Here is a 20,361-nt window from a genome sequence, read left to right as displayed (position 1 = left end):
GACCAATATTTATCTTCATTTCAATGTTCTGTATGATTTAGATCCTCTGGTATAAGTAGGATCTGCAAGGATTTCTAAGACATTACCTTGACCAAACTTATCTTTGGGATGGTGATATAAGCCTTGTTCTTTCCACTTAAAGTACTTTTCCTTAGTAAGTAGTAATCTCTTCTTGTTCTTTGTCACTTCGTGTGGAACCCTCTGATGTGAACTCTGCCCTTGTTTTACTTGGTCCTTGAACGCTTTACTATGTCTGATGCCTCCCTCTTCAGGTATATTGGTAGCCTTGTAAGATGGCAGGATAGAAGTTCTTTCAAATTCCTTTGCACTCCTTGGTAGTGCCAATTTATTTGATGTCTGTAAGTTGATGCATTATATTATAAGATAACATGCTCTTGAAATGTTTTATAATTTGTAATTTGAAGTCAGTCCAAATTTTGAAGGTGTACCGATTTTCTGTCCATGTGTACCATTGTAGAGATGCTCTCTCTAAAAAAGACATCACTTTTTCCAATCTAGCACATTCCTCAAATTTGTACAGTCTACAGCACTTCTCCATCCTTCAACATCCTCACCTCTGAAAGCTGGGCACTTTAGTCTTTGCTGACAATGATGTGTGTATGATCAATGACAGTCGAAGTTGATCCTTCCTAGTTCGTCTCTTCAGTCCTCATTCCCTGCTGAGTAATTTCCCCTTCTTTCCCCTTCCTTTCAGACTTCTCTTTGGATTGGAATGAATCAAGTCTTGTAGTAATAATCTGACTCATAAGAATCAATGTCCCTATTCTCAGTTTATGAAAATATTCATTGGACTTTTCGGCAAACCATAAATAAGGGTCAAACTCCACAACGTCTTTTGTTTCGTTCTTCATCTCTCCAATATCCGTCTCAATATCCTCAATTCTCAATTTTAGTTCCTTGACCATCATGACTGCCAAGACCAATGGCTATGGCCTCAGAATCAAGAAATGAATTTTTGAACAAGAAATACTCACTAGAAGAATTGGTACATTACTCATCCTAAGACAGAAGGGGGATCTCCTGAACCAGCTGGGCCTTCAGGAGCTCTCCAATCGAATGCAGCCTCGATCTCCTCAAACGCTCCCTCTCTAAAAGTTTAGTTGAATGTCCAATAACCTTTCTTCCCCTGGTTGGCATCCTTATATAGAATGAAGAAGTCCCTTCCCCCACCTCCAATTATTTACCAATGGATTTGTTTGACTTCCCATGTGTAGTCACACGTGCGGGTTCTTCTCCCCTCTTTTTTCCAGCCGCATGCTGTATTATTTCTTTTAGAACCCATGGTATCATGACACCATGATTAAAAAGAAAGACTTGAGGTTTTTTCTTTGCATTATGTAAGAATCTCTTTTCAAAAGTCATATTCAATATCTTCAAGGAATCCAAATATGCATGATAACCGTTACGTAAGGTACCCCTTGACTTTTTTTTGGAGAAACGATATGATTTATTTCAGATTTATGTTAGGTTGAATGATGATTACTATTCATGGATTGGACTTCGAATGTGATGATCACCAGCTTGGACATCAATGGAGAAACATTGTTGACCAGGTTATAAGTGAATAGGATTTCCTAGAGTTTCTTCATAACACAATTTTCTCTCAGAGGGCCCTATGAGCTCACTGGTCAAGTAATAATTATAAATGAGAGGCTTGTGAAAAATGATAGTTTGAGAGAAAAAATTAGGGATCATGGTAAGGTGGTTTTAACAAATTATTTCTCTTAAATTTGAGAAAGACAGATGCATCCATAGATGTTGCTCCATTTAGGGGAAGCACCCCTAGGTTGTAGAGTTTGGGTGCTATTTTTGAAGCATAAATATTATCCTAGGGATCATGAAATAGACCATGAAAAGAAAATCAGAGTCGATCTCAGATAGAATAAAGATAGATTTAAAACCAGTGTAAGGTTTGATTGGGGTTATTTTTCACAGAATGGAGGGATGTGGGAGCCATGATCACTAGCTTGTTCATCCAAGGAGAAATGCTGATACCAGGTTTTGGATGGTCAAGATCTGCTCAAGGGGTATTTTCACTTAGATCTTCTCAATGCAACACCCTCTCGTAAACTCACTTCTGCTCCTAAACTCACACCTAATGCAGCTTCTGCTCATAAATGGCTCCTTGGATAAAATATAATTTGACAAACCATAAATAAGGGTTAAATATATATTTTATTGGCTCTTTTTTGTGAATTTTTTTTTAATAATGTCCTCACTGAGCACAGATGTGATAATATGTTGATTTCATTGAGAGAAGGTATTGAAAAAAGGTGACTTTTATTAAAAAAATAATTTTGAGATTATGAAAGTTTTTATCTATGTTTTGGATTTTTTCAATTATTTTAGAAGCATTAGTTTTCATTAAAGTTGACATGAAACTCATGAAATCATTTTTTTTCCAATACATGAAAGAAATACTTATTTCTTGTTTTAATAAATTCTACTAATATAATAATATTTGAATAAAAAATTGAAATTTTTTTGGGCAAGAAATGAATAAGAAACAACTGATATACCTTCACCAAAGTTTTGTAGGCACTTGCGCACAAAGTGGGGTATTTTTGGGAGGATGGGGCTGACGAGTGATATAATCCAGCTGTGGCCAGCGGTAGATTTTGACTTATGGTTGATGTCATCATAAAGTTATGGATTTGGGATATATTCATGAATAATAAAAACTACTAATAAAGATAAAATAAAGCATGTGAAAAAAGTTAGATGGAACATACTAACCTAATTTCTACATCGGTTGGGCCTGAGGTTGTGTTGTTTCTTCTTATTATTCTCCAGATGACTTTGATTCCTGATCTATAAATATCCTTAAGAAAGAGTATAACCAAGTGGACTGATGCCCTAAGGTTGCTAACAACATATTTGTACATAATTCAAGGATGGGGCACATAATAGGGTGAAGACATGCTTAAATGGTGATGCAGGATGACTAAAGCATAGGAAGGATTGGACAACTAAGGGAAACCTAGGGCTGGATACATAGACCACAAATCAACAGGATTGATTCCAATCTTTAAATGTAGAAAATATAAATGAAGGTGCAGTCCCTTTTTTATGGTTGAGGGTGAAGTATTTTCTTACAACCACTGTAGTAAAACAAAGCTCTAGATCCAAAAACCCCAATAGTTGACTTTGAGAAAATAAAAAAATATTCTACCATAGTATTGCACTAAATCTGACGACAATAAACAAACACGAGGGAAAGCTCTAGATAGAGCACTTTGGATCACCAAAAAAGGAAGAGTGGACCTTTTGCACTGACATTTTAGAGTAGGGTGATATATAGAGTTGGGGAGGCATTCTATGGAAGGGCTGATGATGTTTTGAAGGGGCCACATGGATCCAACTGGTAAATGAGCTTTGTGATTACTGGTAATGTAGACCGTAGGGCAGAGTGGCTCGGCGACATAATGTGAATAGGGTAAGGTGGTGCCGGGAGGTTGGAGGTGGTATGACACGATGGAGGTGACCTATGGAGGGTTAGTGCAACATGTGTAGGGCAGAGGCAACATGGTGCATAGAGGCAGATACATCATGGAGTGGGTAGAGTTGGTGCATGACAGGCATGATGTACATAGAAGTGATAATGACATCTAGGGATGGTGTGATATGATGGGATAGAGAGGCATGGACAGGGAAGTGCAGAAAACAAAAACTAGATGGAAACATGGTGTAATGTAGCATGGTGGCACGGGTGGCCCCCTCTTGGCATAAGCAGTAGCAACAGGTCGGGGCGATGGCAGAGAGGGAGCTAGGGGAATTCTTGAGGAAATCTAATGTTATCAGGCACTGGATATAGTCCGAGGGATTAGGGTTTGATACATCTTGAATCTAGCCTTAATCCAAAATTTCAGCTATCCCCCAAATAGGATAATAGTTTCCTATTTCATATCATGGAATTAGTTCCACAATTGATGCCATCTCTTGATATGGTCTCCAAAGAGTGTTAATTTGGACCTTTTTCCTCAAGTAATGAGGCCTCTTATTTTGATCCAGTTCGTGGCTTAAGCTTCTTCTTATCTCCTATTAGCAAAAAAAACTTATTCACCTCAGTTTTATATTTTAATAAACATTGGGATTAGTCTCTAAAATGAAAAGACTATTTTAGTTTATCTATGAAATTTCCCCACATCCTCGCGCAAAAAAATCACGAGAATGAAGTGTTTTAAAAAACCAACCACAATGAAAAATGAATACCTTCACATAATTTTAGATACTTTTTTATAAGGGATATGTGAGTTATCCCACTCTATGTTTTTGGATAGAGCTTCGTGAACATGAGAAGAGGGACCTTCTTTTCTATGAATTTGATACTACAAACAAGTTTGACCTCATAGTTATGAGGAAAACGTGGATCTATCATCACGAGCCAACAAGACAGTTCTTTCTCTCTCTCTCTCTCTCTCTCTCTCTCTTTAGAGAGACTTAACCTGTTGGATTCTAGACGCCTTGACCTGGATGAAGAACTCAAAAAGATTCACATCAAAAGACTTAAATGGAATAGTATCAACATCATTAAAACACGAAACAAATCACCTTGGCACGGATCTCATCTATGATTCCTTCAAAGTATCCATGTAAAGAGCTACTCATGTGTGTACCCTATAGAAGTATCCAGGCGATCCTTGACACCCAAATTCTCCACCTTCCCTTCGACCAGATCTGCGCGACCTCCATTGTCGTCATTCTGCCATCCCGATTGTGTCAAGAATGGAGTGGAGTCAAGGGGAGAAGGGAGAAGAAGGGGAAGACCCCTGAACAATTATTTCCTTGTTAAATTTCATTAAGGGACTTCAACTATAAAAAACAGTGGGTATTCTTCAGAAAACCTCCAAAACTTAAGTACATATTATGACGTCTAAAAGAACATTTGTGATTGACTCTATAGGCCTGTGTATTAGTCTACTTAACAATTCTAGTGGCCCAGTAACCTTTATTGACCTTCCAAAATAATTAACTACATCATCATATAGATTAATTAATGTATGATAAATTGAACTCAAGCAATAGGCTGAGTCTCCAACACATGGGGTGCCAAGCAACACCTCATTTTCTAGAAGATACAAATGAGTATTTATTGACCCACTCATGGAATATATTTGTCATTGGTTATGGTATATAGTCTCTCGTCCATTTTATTCTCAAAGGATGACTTAGGATACGGTCAGCAGTCAAACTCTAACAGGTCATTTGAGTGAATATGAATGCATTTGGAAATCATCACAGAACTATTTTAGATATTTCACAGCCTTGGGCGAAGACTTAATTGTATCATCTTCCTTGAGCTGTCTCCTCTAATAACGAGGGTGGAGAATCCCATCTTGACCACTGAATCATCTTCGTGAACTTCTTGATACTCCTAAACTACGGCTGTTTAGAATCCCATGATTAGAAACTTTTAGGTCATATTCAAAGTCAACTATCTGTCCACAAGACGTCTTTGGTGTCTCAGATCTACATACCACTTACAAAACCATGACGTGAATCAACCTGATTGTAGATGTCATTATTGATGTGTAAATGCTAATAGAAAATATGATCCAAAAATTTTAGAAGAAAGGGGGAAGATAATAAAAAAGCCAAGGGTGATCCTCAAGGGCATTCTCCAAGTGGATGAAAGCACACATTCAATCATTGGGACATTAAATGATAAGGCAAGTGGTGGGCAGTTCATAACAAAGAAACTGTACTTAGAGAAAATCCCATATATTTATAGTTTCTGATTATTTTATTATATTTTTTAATTGTTTAGCATAGTAAAAAAAAATTAAAATAATTTGAAGAAAAATACTAACAACAAAAGTCAAGTGGAAATGTATTAAATAGGTAATACTCTCCAAAAGATACGATATTCAAAGTGTCCTTGGTCATCTCTATCTGATAGAAGTGTAGTAATATCAACATGAGACCACAAATATCTTTTTCGGAGAACCTGTTGTCTCAAGAGGATTGGACAAATGAGCTTCAGAAGTTGAAGAGTCAGAAATAGAAGAACCAATTAAAAATTTTCATTTATGCCAACTAAGGACATATGGACTCTAAGTCATCAGTAATCAGGGGACCAAAAAGATAGAGTCTCAGTCATCAATTGACCAATTAAATATTTTGCTATGTTCTTATCCTAGAGTCATGATAAAACATAAACATAGAGTTACTAAAATACTATATGCTTGAGTGATAAACTCAATTTTACGGTTTTAATTCGTCGTCAGTAATTGAGATTATTCAATAAAAATATATTTACCCGTACGTACTTAGGAATATATTGTTAGTGATGAGTATGGATCGTCTCCATGGGGAATGATGATTAAGGATTTGATTTTCATGCTATATTGATTAATGATTAGAGAAAAGATAGAGACAAGAATATAATTAACAAGATAGTGATATTGAGTAAAAGGTTGTAAAATTTATAAGTCAAACTTAAGTCCAAATTTAGGGTTTTTATGTCGTTGTTTTGATTCAGACTTAACCAAAAATATTTATGAAAAATTTCCACTTAAATACTCTATAATTAATATAGGGAAAGTAAGGGGTCGATCCACAGAGAGGCAGATATCTAATTTCAGAATTTTTCTCAAGCTTCGAATGAAGGAAGCGAGTTTAAAAGTGAGATATATAATTTCTGAGATTTTATGGCTATTTAGTCAATTTATATAAATTCCTATGATCTAAATTAAATCATAATTATAAAGAAAAACACTAAAAATGTTTTAGACCAATTTCTAAAATTTTAATTAACACTAGAAATAGGAAATAAATATTTTTAAAATTTTATTGGATTTAATTAACACCAAATATACTAGAAATATTTAAAATGAGAGTTAAATATTTTTTTTGGAATTTTTGTAGATGTTAAAAAATACTGAATATTTATTATATTAATTTTAGGGATTTTTCCGATTCTATTTAGAATTTTAAATATACAAAATAAGAAAAATACCATTTCCCGCTATCGTCAGCAGCGGCGGCGGCGCCGCCGGACCGGATGAGCCGATGGTCGTTGTGTAGCCCTTATAGGGCTGGCCTTAGTGGGTCACCCCACTAAGGTTCAGCCCAATTCTGCTAAGTCAAGACTTAGAAAATGGGCTAAGCCCTAATGGGCTTGACCCAATATGGTTAGTGTTAAGGAGTCAGCACCAGACAAGTGCGCCAACTCGCCTAAAATCAGAGGCCAGCTGCATAGGGACTAATCAAGATTAGTAACTAAAGAAACAACTAAGTATTATATACTCGTTAGAGAATTAGCAGTCATGATCTAATATAGGTTCAAAGATAGTTAGGATTAAACATAGAGGGACATGATTAAACCTAGAAGATTAGGATCAAACCGTAGATAGAGGGAGCACGAGATCAACGATTATGATCAATGCACCCATGTGGTATAGCGGTCGGGATTTAATATATCCGCTATAACTGGAAGGATCACAACACTGATCAACGGTTGTGATCAGTGCGCCACATCAGTTATGACGGTCAAGATTAAACTGACCAATTCAAATTATATATCTGTTTTATCTGTTACAACGGATATATGATTAAAGCGTAAACTTGCTATATTAAGGCCATGATATAGTACTATAAATATTCAACCCATGTAAAAGAGACACCTTGAGGATAATACAATGATCTAACTTCCACCTCTTCTAAGTGTACTTCTTCTTCTTCTTCTTCTCTCTTTTCTATCTTTCTTTCTCCGAACTTCTGTCGAAGATTCTTTTTAGTTAGGACTTAGTCAATTTGACCAAGTCCTCCACTCTCCACTTTTTTTACCCTAAATGATGGAATTCAAACACGAATTTTTTTTGAATTTGAAAATAATAATGAAAGATGATCTACAGAGAGACTGGAATGGATTTTTGAGGGATAAAGAAATGGTTTTAGAGAGAGAAAATGACTGAAATGAAGAGATAGAGAGAGAAAATGAAGAGAGAGTGTAGAAGAAGTTTGAGATAGAATTTGAAGGTGAAAATGAAGGATACTTTTGATGAAATTTTGAGAGGATGAACTAGGGATATGAATGAAGATCTATAGAGAGAATGAAATGATTCTAGAGAGGGAAAGTAGGGAAAACATGTATTTAGTGTGAGAAAATGATGGATTTTAATGGTAAATGGATGGAGGATGATGTGAAAATGGAAATCTATGTTCCTAAAGCCTCAATGCAAGTCTTTCAAGCCCTTAATGCTTCCTCTCAAGTCTGGGTCCTTATATTTTTCCAGGATCAGGCATTTTTCAATGCAAACAAGAAACGAGATTGAATGAAAACTTCAACAAACTTGCATTAAGCAGGTTGAACAACCTGCTGGCCAGCCACTCACTAGAGCACGTCCAGAATGAGGGGAAATAAGGGAGAAGATTATTTATAGATTGGAAGAATTACTAAAATAACCTTTGGGTATTTTGTATTTTCTTTTATTGCCATTTGTGCCTATTTTTCTCCATGGGTTTAGAGTTTCCCCTTGTAATCTTCAACTTCTTTCTTTGGAAGGCTTTTGAGAGCCCAATGGACAGGTCAGGTAGTGGCCTATCTTCCTCTGATTTCTCATTTGAAGGCCCCAAACACCCTTTTTCTCCTTTGAAGCCCCCTTTTCAGAATCACTAAACTCTAAAAAATTCTCCAACTCCTGAAGAATTGTATCTTCTTATTACTGTGAATTTCGGCACATGTGAAACTATAGAATACACATCAGTACTAAAACTGCTTGACTTCAAAGATGTCAAGGAGTTTAGTAAAAAATAACAATACTGTGCAAAAACTAGAATTTATAGCTCATGCATAAATATTTGATTGAATCAAATAATAACATGATAAATTCTGACTTAATAAAACCACAATCATTTAAAATGTATCTAAATATCCATTAAGTTATCATGTTATCACCAAGACATTAAAAACACACTTGATGGATCTCAAAACTCACTATCTTTCAATCAACCCACACACGTAGGAAGCAAGTTCAAGATGAATTTCACAGTGATCCAGACCTTAATTTATAGATCAAAGGGTATAGATGGAAAGAGGGGGAAAGATGAAGCACTGCTAAAAATTTCAGCTTAGTCAGACCTGTGGATTGGCAAAGATAGCCGTTTGAATTTGGAGCAATCTAGCCCTTGATGTTTTCTCTCTCATATTTTCGGTTCTAACACTTCCTCTTTTTTGACCGTTAAACTGTCAAATTGCTAAAATTCCATGTCTTCTCATCTTCTGCGCTCTTACTTTTTGTAGTCGCCACTTGTACCTCCCGAGGAAAAAGACAAAAAGAAAATAAGACAATTATTATTATATATAAAAAGTACTACCATGCGGCTAATGTGGCAGCACTTCAGCGTGTGCCACATCAGTTTTTTTTCTATTTGGTCCAATCAGCAGCAAATGAGTGCCATGTGTACACATGGCACCATGTCGCACTGCCACGTCGCTGGCCGTCTTTGTTGACTCTTCCAAAAGAGAAAGAGAGAGAAGAAAAAGTAGATTTTATCTTTTCCTCCTTGGTGCACATAGCATTTACTGTAAAAAAGAAGCGTCCTTTTTTGTGATTGGTCCACGTCACCCTTGCGCTAGGGAAAAAGGGAAAAGTTCTTCTTTTTTCATATACTATGGCATTTCGCGATGCCATAACAGCCTAACTTAATGATTTGCTGTCGTTAATCATTAAGCGTTCAGCTAATGGAAAGGGGACACGTGGCTCCGCAAAAATAAATGATTTAAAATATCTTCTAAAATTCATATAAAATAAAATAAAATCCAAAAAACCAAATAAATATAATTTTCTATTTAGAAAAGTCAAATCTTTACAAATTCAATGTCGAAAAGTTCTAGAAAAATCATATTCTGACTTGAAAATTATATTATTTCAGAATTTGATGTCAGAAAAATCCCAAAAAATACATAAAAATGCAGAAAATTCAGAAATCATTCTAAAAATAGACTTAATAATTTTAAGCTTTATAACATGCATATATTATTAATTTAATGCAAATAAACATGTAAATAGGGTCTTGTTAGGGTACTAAAAATGCATGTTATCTGATGTCCCAAGTTAAATCATTGCTAGTCTCTTAGGAACGGCTTTTGAAGATCCGTTGGCTTATTACTCACATTGTGATCCTAGAAAATTACGTATGAAGTGTTGATGATATCAAGTATACTTCTAAGTAATAATATGCCCTGCATTGATGGACCATAAATGATGAATTCCCTCATGGTTTCGAAAAGAGCTGGTGGTCATGAGGAGGGAAGCTTACTTCTCGCAAGGTATGATGCTATAATCAATGTGATGCCATCTTTTTCCAACTAATCTGGGGTACTCTCTCACTTTTAATTACTATGTTCACTTCTAGAGATTCCCTACTAACCTTGCTCCTACTTGAAGGTAAAACATGAGCATTCTTCTCCTTTTTTTTAGCACAAAACACCAATAATGTATCAATGAAACATGAGCAATGAAATTTATATCTAACTAAGAGAAATGAAAGAAGCGAATGGTGAATGGCTCAAAGAATGGGTAATGGTAGGAAAGGGATATCAGATTGATATGTAATACTTAGATAAATTACCCTTAATAACAAATGAATGAGCAGAATACTAGAAGGGTGTAGATGATGATGATGAAGGATAATTTTCATTATGGTGGACTACATAAGTGCTTTTCCACCTAAACACTAAATGATGCACGCAGTGATAAATAGTTCCTCTGGCTAATAGTTTCCAGAAAAAAAATCCAACATATAAAAAATCTTTTCTTCTCTTTTTTTCCCCCTTTTTTTATTCTTTTTTTCTGTCTTTTTTTTGTAAAGGGGTGCAAAATATGGAAGCTTCATAAAAAAGAGGTCTTTGTTTAAGTAATGTCGTAGAACACTATTCTCATGCTATTAAGAAAAATGATGAGATAAGATGATGTATACGAAGACATAGGAAAGTATAATGATGAAAGAATGGTACCGCAAAGGGAAGGAGGAGAGAGATATGCGAGTAAAGCTTATCATAATGAATAAGGGATATTGGTATAGATGGGTTCCTATAGGATTAAAAAATGTTGGGTGAGCTGGATCAAGGTAGGATCATAGAAAAGATGAAGCTAATATATATTTCAAGAATGGCTTGAAGGAATGATCACCCCTAACCCAAGAAAGAATCTAGTTAATAAAGATCACTTCCATTTGAGAGATTCAAATAGTGTAAAGTGGTATGATGGGTGGTTCACTCGTCAATCAACCCAGAAAATAGTACTTCAATCCTTAGATTTTCATGTCTGTTCCTCATCCTACCAGATATCTGAGCCACTTAGGAGGAGATCATGGGTCGAATCACGGTTCCTACCATTAAGAGGTATATTTCTAGGATTTAAAATGGAGAAATTTCCCAAGGCGGGGTTGGTTTCAATGAAGGGAGATATTTTGAAAAAAATACTGGATTTTTAGAAACTCAGTTCACCACCCAACTTGACTTGACTCATGAATTCATAAATTAACAATATTCTCCCCCCCCCCCCCCAAATAAAATCTGCATTGTCCCTAATTCAATAAATTAAATTTTAGGAGAAGGGATTGTCAAACCGTGATTGTTGTGCCACTAATGTTGTTGTGTTGTCGTGGATCCTCGTGCTCAGTATAGTTGCCTCTTTGCAATTAGTCTCCTAAAAACAAAAATTATCTAGAAAGATAGTTAATGAGATTGAATGGCTAATTTAATAGCCAATTATTAGAAGACAACTTTTAAAAATTTTTAAAAGTGAATGAATCAAATATATAAATTAAGCAAAATATAGTAATGCAAGACTAACTCCTCGGTCATCACAAAGGTCTATCGTAGGTTCCATAGGTTGAGGTTCTAGTTCTAAGTATGGCTTCAACCTTTGTTAATTTATTTTAACCTGTCAACCTGTCTTTGGATCTGAAACCAAAGCAATTCCATAATCAAGCAGTTCAATGATAATAAATGGTCCATCCCATCTGCTCCTAAGCTTCCCTGGAAACAACTTTAAACAAGAATTGTAAAGCCATACTCTTTGATTCCCATGGAAATTTCTTCGCTTTAATTTTTTTATCGTGAAATGCCTTTATTTTGGCTTTGTAAATTATCAAATGATTCATTTCTTAACTCTTGACATTCTAGAAGCTGAAACAAACAGTTTTCGTTGCATGCTCCGTATCGAGATTCAATTTCTTAATTGCCCAATTAGCTTGGTGTTGAATCATAACAGGAAGATGACATGCTTTTCCAAATATGAGTCTATAAGGGGACATCCTAATGGGCCCCTTATAGGCTGTTCCATACGCCCACAAAGCATCCAGTAATTTCTCACTCCAATCTTTACCGTCACGCCAAATTATCATTTTTATATTCTTCTTGATTTCACTCTTACTTACTTTAATTTGGCCGTTAGCTGGAGGATGGTGTGGAGTGGTCATCGTATGATGTACTACATATTTCTTAAGTAAATATATGAAATGACAATCGTTAAAATGGGACCCGCCATCACTATTTATTACTCTTGGACATCCAAATCTAGAGAATATATATTTCATCAAAAAATTCAGTACTAATTTATGACCATTTGTTCTCGTGGGTATTGCCTCAACCCTTTTGGACACATAACCCACGGGCCCCATAAAATTTAAATGCCATAAATCAAATATCTCAATTCATATAATTGGTTTTAATGGCATGTCATCATTCTTTCTTAGATTAATCATGGATTGACATTTTAAACAACCTTTTCAAAACTCATATTAATCCCAAAATAACGTAGACCAAAAGAACCGGCATTGAAGAACTTTTGCAGCATTAATTTGTTGTGCAAAATGTCTACCACAAAATGATGAATGACATAATTCTAAGATATTTCTATGTTCATTTTCTGGGGCACATCTTCTTAAATTTTATCAGCCCCTAGATGAAATAGTTAAGGATCTTTCCAAAAATAATATTGGAGTTCCCTCGTGAATTTCTTCTTCTCTTGTTCAAACTAATTCTCTGGGGTTCTTCATGAAGCTATATAGTGCACTATGTGTGCAAGAGAGAAATTTTTATAGAGCTAATCTTAAGGATATACTCATTGAGAAAAGTTTCAACAATTGGAATTGGGTTACTAACATTTTGTAGGGATAAATGATCATCGACAAAATTTTCAAACCCATGTCTATCCATTCTTGCACTACTAGTATCCATCTTATCAGTCTAGGTTTTGCTTCTTTTTTATTCATTAAATATCTAATAGCTGCATGATCTGAAAATATAACTATCTTACTACCTACTATGTATGATCTAAATTTATCTAATGCAAACACAATAGCTAGCAATTCCTTTTCAGTTGTAGTTTCCTGTACCTGAGCATCTCCTAAGGTCTTGCTAGGATCATAGATGGCCATGAGCTTCTTCTCAATTCATTGACCAAGTACCACCCCTATTGCAAACTCGGAAGCATCACACATGTGTTCAAAAAGGTTATTCTTGTTTGGAGTTTGTAGAACAGGTGGTTTCAGTAGAGCCTCTTTTATCTGCAAAAAGGCGTGCTTTCCTCCATCGTCCATAATGAAATTTAAATCTTTATCCAATAATTTAGTTAATGATTTAGATAATTCAGCAAAATATTTGATGAACAGTCTATAGAAGCTTGCGTTGCTGAGGAACCCTTTAAGGTCCTTCGCGTTGGTGAGAAGCAAAAGGTTTATTGACACCTTCACATTGGCCTTTTCCACCTCTAATCCACAGCTGCTGACCATGTGTCCCACTATTATTCCCTCTTGGACCATGCAGAGGGAATTTTTCCTAACTAAGTACTAGCCGTCTCTCCACACAAAGTTCCACACAAGCAGGTGTCAAAAGTTTGACAAAAAACAGAAAAATCATTCATGAAAATGTATAGACAATCTCCAATTAGATCAGAAAATAAGGCTGTCATGCATCTTTGAAATGTAGGATGCCATGCATTGTCCAAATGGCATTCTTCTAAATGCAAAAGTTCCAACTGAGAAAGTAAAAGTAGTCTTTTCTTGATCATTGGATTGAATTTCTATTTTATTATATCCTGAATATCCATCTAAGACAAATTAAATAATTTTGTCCTGCTAATTTCTCCAAAATCTGACCAAGGGCAGTTGATAGTGATATTTTTGTAATAGCATTAAGCTTGTTATAATTGATGCATCTTTTTGCTAATTTCTTCCCCTTGATCATTTCGAGTTACATTGATTCCTTTTTTCTTAGGACTACATGCACATGACCTACCCAATGACAATAAAAAATGGAGTAAATAAATCCAGCTTCTATCCAATTGTACTATTTGTTTCCTAACTACATCCTGGATGATGGAATTTAATTTTCATTGGCATTCTCCAGTGGGCCTAGCATTTTCCTCTGTGAAAATTCTATGGATGCATGTAGATGCACTTAATGCCCTTGATATTAGAAATAGACCATGCAAAGGCAGATTTATATTTTCTAAGCATGTTGAGTAATTCTTTTTCTTGATTCGAAGATAAATATGATGAGAGAATAACTTGAAAATTATATTTTACTCCTAAAAATGCATAATTTAAAATTGATGTAACAACTTCAAATCAATTTTTACATCAGAAGAGCATATATCCATATTAAAAATTAAAGAATGTAAGAGTCCTTGAGATGATGCACATAAAGAGTTGTACTCAATATGCTCAAAGACATCTAGAAAACATAATTCTTCTGAGGACTTTTTTGGATATTTCATCAACTTGGATATGTTAATTTCCAATTTTTCCTTTACAAATTTGAGTTCTTATATTCCCTTTTCCCAATATGTGTTTGCCCTAGCTGTATCCAAGAAAGATCTACCTAAAATTATAGAGTCATTTCTAATATTTTCTCTCACCTTCATATCAGAAATAATGAAATCAACTGTGAAATAACATTATTCTATTTTAACATCAAAATATCCTAATAATCCATTGGGTTCCTAATGGAGCCGTCAACTAATTGTAATTCTAAAAAGATAGGCTCTAATTCCCCAACTTTAAATTTATGAAATAATGCTTTTGGCAAAATATTGACACTAGCTCTTGAATCAAGTAGTGATTTAGAAAAAAAACCATTCCTTCTATTTCACATTTGATTAGGGGGACTCCTGGATCCCTATGGTTTTCTGGAAGATATTGTAAAATAGAACTAACATTTTCAGATAACTGAATTCTTTTTTGTTTTCAGCTAGGTGTGCATATAATTTTCAAAAATTTAGCATATGATGGGATATATTGTATTGCTTCAGTCAACGGAATATTGATAGTTACTTGTTTAAAAATCTCAAGGTTTCTTGAAAGTTCCTTAAACAAGAAATCTATCTCTCTTCTCAATCTTTCTCTTCCTCTGCATTTGTGAAAAGATATTTCCATTGATGGTGATAATACGAGGACGTGGCACGGATAATGATGAAATTTAAGTATTTTCTTTGCACTTTTTTCACTGATAATATTCATTATCTTCTCTATTCATTTGCATCCAAATATACTTGTGTGCGCTTATTGTATACACTTTATTTGATGAAAAAAATGAATCACATTCCTCCTCAATTTGTCTCTTGCTGTCCATCTGAATCAAATGCTCTCTTGATGTATTTTTCATACAGAGAGAGGGAGATGGATATATAAAAAGATAGATAGAGAGAGAGTGGGGGAGACAGATAGTTAGATAGATGGAAGAAAAGATAGATAGATAGAGAGAGAGAGATATAGATAGATAGAAACATAGAGAGAGAGGTAGAGGGAGATAGATTTCTAGAGAGAGATGGAAATAGATAAAGATAGAGAGATATAGAGAGAGATACAGATAGATTGATGAGGGATGGCTAGGACTGATGTGGGTAGGGAAGACTAAAGGTCAACTACGGTAGGATAAAATAGACCACAAATCAACACGATCGATTTCAAAAATTTGAATCCGGGAAAATGATGATGGAACAGCCTCTTTTCTCTATGGAGAGCGGGATGAATATCTTACAACCGTCATGGTGAAAACAAAGCTTCAAATCCAATATCATGAATGATGGACTATGAGAAGATGCAAACCTATTCCACTAACATGTTCTATAAAGTTTGACAGCAGTGAAAAAATACATGAGAAAACATTGGATAAAATAATGTGGATCCCCAAAGAGGAAAGAGTGGACCTTTCACGCATGCGACGCGTGATATGGCAATGCAGGAAGTATGGAGGCGCTTGATGGCGGCAACAGATGATGTGCACTTGACTTCTTTGAAGTCAAGTGGTTTAGTTACCGATGAGTATTTTATAGTTCCACATGTGCAGATATTTACAAGAATGGGAAGATACAACTCTTAAGGAGTTGGAGAAGTTTTGGGGTTTAGTGATTCTACAAATGGGCTTGAAATGATTAAATGATGTTGTGGCCCTTCAAAATAGAAATCAGAGGGAGATGGGCCGCGACCTAACCTACTCATTGGGCTCTCAAAGCTTCCTCTCAAGTATGGATTCTTATATTTTGCCAGGATAAGGCATTTTTCAATGCAAACAAGAGATGAGATTAAGAGAAAACTTCAACAAACTTACATCAAGCATGTTGAAAACCTGAATTCTGAAAATGCCTTGTCCTGCTGGCCAGCCACTTGCTAGAGCACATCTAGAATGAGGGAAAATGAGGGAGGAAAAGAGTATTTATACATATGGAGAATTATCAAAATACCCGTTCGGCATTTTCTATTCTCTTTCCTTTTGCCATTTTGCCTCTTTTTTTCTCATTGGTGGAGAGCATTCCCATGTAATTTTCAGCTTCTTTATTAGTAAGGCATTTGAGAGCCCAATGGGCAGGTCAGTTCATGGCCCATCTCCCTCTGATTGCTCTTTTAAAGGCCCACAACACCATTTCATCCTTTCAAGCCCATTTGTAGAGTCATTAAGCTCCCCAAATTCTCAAACTCCTTAAGAATTGTATCTTCTGATTCCTGAAAATTTCTGCACATGTGGAACTATAAAATACTCATCAGTAATAGAACTGCTTGAATTCAAAGAGGTCAAGGAGGTTAGTTAAAAATAGCCATTATGTGCAGAAATTGGAATTTATATCTAATGCATAAATATTCAGTTAATTCAAATAATAATAAGATAAATTCAAGATTAATAAGACCAATACCATCTAAAATGTATGAAAGTAACTATGCATGTATCATGCTATTAGCCAACAGTAGAGAGGAAACCAGGGAAAATCTTGAGAAGAAAAATTCAATTCCAAAAATTACCAATGATTCATATATCAATGACCTATTTATAGGCCTTAGAGGAAACAGAAAATAACTAGAAATTTCAAACAAAGCTCAGAAATAAAATCTTAATAATAAATGAAATTTGGATCCCGGGTCCGAGGTTGACGATGATGATGTGTCATGAACAGGTCATCTCCTCCTGCGGTGGTAGTGTCACGTCAAATGATGTGGCATGGTCGTGTGCATCACCATAAATATATATAGAGAGAGACATAGAGAGAGGCAGGTGGAGGGATGGATAGAGAGAGAGACAGAGAGAGAGGTAGTGAGAGATGGATATCAAGAGAGAGAGGCAGAGAGAGAGATGGATAGGGAGAGAGAGACAGAGAGAGGCAGAGAGAGTGAGAGATGAATGGAGAGAGACAGAGAGAGAGATGAATAGATATAGAGAGACAGAGAGAGGCAGAGAGAGAGATGAATAGAGATAGAGAGACAGAGAGAGGCAGAGAGAGAGAGATGAATAGAGAGAGAGGCAGAGAGAGAGAGAGATGAATAGAGAGAGAGGCAGAGAGAGAGAGAGATGAATAGAGAGAGAGGCAGAGAGAGAGAGAGATGAATAGAGAGAGAGGCAGAGAGAGAGAGAGATGAATAGAGAGAGAGGCAGAGAGAGAGAGAGATGAATAGAGAGAGAGGCAGAGAGAGATAGAGATAGAGAGATAGAGATAGATAGATATATAGATAGATAGATAGATAGAGTGAGAGAGGCAGAGGGAGAGGGAGAGAAAAATAGAGACTGAAAGAGATAGATAGAGAGAGACAGATGAGAGAGGTAGAGGGAGAGGGAGAGGGGGATAGAGGGATGGTGAGAGAGGGAGAGGGAGAGAGAGAGAAAGAGAGAGACGGAGAGGGAGAGAGATTGCCACTGAAAGACAAACACAAGGAAAAGAAAAACTAGTTATCACGTATCCAAGTTAGTTGTATGCAGAGATGGTCCTCTTGTGCGATCGATTGAGAAGTGTGAGATTGTGCAGTGCGGTGCGGTACGAACTTCGCACCACACTTCGCACAGCATATACGGGACCCGCACAAACCTTCATGCAGTTCGAATGTGAAAAAATGTGAGGATTTTTTAAGAGTCACAAGTAGAGAAGGTCTGTTCGTGCGACTGAATGCGCGTATGTGCCAATGCGCGGTGCGGTGCTAAATTTGCACTTCACACTGCACACGATTTTTGCACACCGTACCGCACACAGGTCTGTGCAGTGCGGTTGTGTGCGATTGTGCAAAAAATTTGGGACCCCCCCCCCCTTCCCCCCCGCTTCTGCACACTTCCCTCTATCGTGTGAAGAAGATGCTGCCTTCGCCTTCAGAAGAACTGAAGAAGACGCCATCTCTCGTCCCATGTGACTGTGGGAAGGCGAAGGTATCTTCTTCATTTTCTTCCTTTCGTATAAACTCTTCCATTCTTCCCTTTTGTTACCTTATTCATTTTTGTCACTTCAAGAATTTGTGTTATGGGGATGCGTTGGAGGAGCTTTTGATTGCTGTTAAACATGATAATGTCACATGTTTGTGTTAACTTCTTGCATTTGATTGGTGTTCGTATGAAGTTGGAGATGCTCATAGATCTGGCAAAATCTAGAAAGCTCAATAAAAAAGATTGAAGAATGCAAGCTTTTTTTATCTTCTTCCAACCCATTGTAATATATAAAATATTGTCCGAACATTTAGCTGAAGTGTGACACGATTAACAATATACCGTGGTTAATATATTCTAAAAAGTAGATCTAACCTAGCCAAACGTCCATCACTACTTGAAATCATGGCTTCCTCCATCTTTATTGTCACTTCACTCATAATTTGATGCTTCTAAATGCATTAAATTTGAACATATCATGTGATCATGTTTGTTTTTTAGGTTTAATTTGAGGTGAGGATTGCCTCCTTGATCCATTAGGTTAAGATTTCCACTCGAGCAAACATGCATTTAAGAAGAATATTGAAGCATTGAGAAGCAGTACAATTCTCAACTTCTTCTATTGATTAGAATGCTTAAAACACTGTCCGAATGTAGAAGTAGAGTAGCGCATTGTAGAATTTGTGATTTAATTGAAAGAAGTGATGATAAAGTCGGGGAATGCTCGAACAGCTATAGTACTCGTTACTCGTGTGAGAGACTCAAATGCAGATGAAGTGGCCTCGTTTCAAAGTAGGATGCCTGATGCATAGTTCTTCACAAATATTCAATGGTAACCTGTTATTCTAAGGAATCCTCACAACTCTTTGATGTTGGAAGGAGGGCCATCTCAACATTGCCTCCACTTAGACTATTTGGCCATTAGTTCTTGTCAAGACACTACCCTACGAACTCCAACTGCATACATCCAAAGTAACACTCCATCATGTTAGCATGTAGAAAATTCTCTTGGAGGACTACGAAGGCTTGCTTGAAGTGCGCGTTGTGCTCTCACCAAGAACAACAACAAATCAAGTATATTCAAAGAAGATTACTAGAAATTGCTTTATGAAGGGTTCAAAAAGTTCAGTCAGAAAAGTTGCTTTAGAAAAGGGTTAGAAAAGTTGCTTTAGGAAGGGTTAGAAGGGTTAGAAAAGTTCCTCTGCCAACATGGTGTGATTCTGAACTTTGAAAAAACCTTGTCAGTTTTGAATGCTATATTTATGATATCCCTTTCTGTTAGAAGTTGATGGTAACCTATTATGGGATCAAGCTTTGAGAAGACTACTGTTACATGAAACTCATCTAATTACTCTTCCACTACCAGGATATCTACCTGTACTTTACTTTTTAAGTGCTCAATTTCCAACATTGAACCTCCACCTGGCATCTTTGTTCAGCTACTTCTTCTTCAGTTCTTTTTTCCTTTCTTCTTTTTTATTTTCATCTTCTTCTTTCTTTTGTTCTTCTTCTTGTTTCTTTTCTTCTACCTTTTTATTTTCTTCTCCTGCCTTTTTATTCTCTCCTTATTTTTTCTGTTTTTCTTCTTTTTTCTTGTTCGGCTACTTCTTCAGTTCTTTCTTTTCTTCTTCTTCTTGTTTCTTTTATTTTGCCTCTTTATTTTCTTCTACCTTTTTCTTCTCACTTTCATTCTTTTAACTGTTCTTGTTCTT

Source organism: Wolffia australiana, chromosome 8 (genome assembly GCF_029677425.1).
Source record: "Wolffia australiana isolate 7733 chromosome 8, ASM2967742v1".
In the NCBI taxonomy this organism is placed as follows: domain Eukaryota; kingdom Viridiplantae; phylum Streptophyta; class Magnoliopsida; order Alismatales; family Araceae; genus Wolffia; species Wolffia australiana.
This window is presented reverse-complemented; position numbering follows the sequence as displayed.